The sequence below is a fragment of the Mastomys coucha genome, unplaced genomic scaffold, assembly GCF_008632895.1.
Source record: "Mastomys coucha isolate ucsf_1 unplaced genomic scaffold, UCSF_Mcou_1 pScaffold16, whole genome shotgun sequence".
In the NCBI taxonomy this organism is placed as follows: domain Eukaryota; kingdom Metazoa; phylum Chordata; class Mammalia; order Rodentia; family Muridae; genus Mastomys; species Mastomys coucha.
Genome location: NW_022196898.1, coordinates 50,847,283 through 50,848,435, shown reverse-complemented (window position 1 = coordinate 50,848,435; position 1,153 = coordinate 50,847,283). Strand labels below are relative to the sequence as shown.

General features: G+C 33.0%; 1 protein-coding gene across 3 annotated transcripts in view; it reads left to right on the top strand.

The window, feature by feature from the left end:
• Window positions 1-1,153, top strand: part of Sycp1 (synaptonemal complex protein 1) — a 119,920-nt gene that overhangs the window by 34,181 nt on the left and 84,586 nt on the right. The gene's annotated exons all lie outside the window — the stretch shown is intronic.

Below are 1,153 nucleotides of genomic sequence, written 5' to 3'. Positions count from 1 at the left end.
TTTTCCAAATTATCACAGCTAATGAACCAAATTCTTACCCTCACCTAATGTCTGTGCCACCATCCAAGGAAAACCATTGTTCATTGAAACAGTTGGTGAATGACTTTATGGATAGACTATCTTAATACCTATACCATTTCTGAAATGAATGTAACCTGTTCTCTGTGGGCTTTGAATGAAGTCACTCACTCAAGTCAAATAGCTTTGACCATAGCAGGAAGTCTGTATCCAAAAATCGAGCCTACAATTCATTTCTTGGTGTAGCAGAACTATCAACTCTCAGCTTAGCTACGATGGAGTTTACATCCTTTGGTGATGTGAGGGTCATCGAATTACAGCCTTATTACAATGAAACCCAATGTCTAAAAATTGTTCTTATTTTGGGCTTGTACCACAGTAAGAGCCAAGATTTTAAACTCTACTCAATACAAAACAAAAAGACTTTATATATTCATGTTCATTTAAGAAAATACTAGTAGTGATGTACTATTTTTAAGCATACAGCTAATATGTTTGGAGTTATTTAAAATTTATATTGAGTGAGAAAAATGTATTTTCACTATTGCTGTAGACAAGCATCTACATAAGACTGTTAAGTTGATTGTTGTTTTATATCAAAAAATTTTTATAATACTTATTTTTGTTGTTAAAATATTTTATAAATTTTAAGGAATATGACAAAAAAGATATTGTGGGTATTGACGGGGGGTCTATGGGAGGAGTGGTGGTACAAAAGGGGAACAAGAATGTGATTCAATTATATTTACTTAAAATATGTTTTTAAATGTTAACAAACTCATATAAATTGAAATCATGTAACTTTTCTCATCATAATGCAATAAAGGTTAAATAAATAAATAAAAAAGAAAGGATAGTGTACAGACACGAACGGATTCCTTTGTCACGTGCTAGAGGGGAGTTAATGATTCTGTCTGCTTGCAGTGTGGATCATTTACTTAAATCAGTCAGTATAACCATACTTCCCTTCTCCCAGTGATCAGTGCAAGATTGGACAAGTAGGGTTAAAAAAAAAACCACAAAGACTATATATTTGAGGAGCACCCGAGGCTCAGATTTTTGCATACTACCTATTAGTTATGATATTTATGACCTAACGGAGCCATAGCTTGCTTCACAATGGACAAAGCCTTTT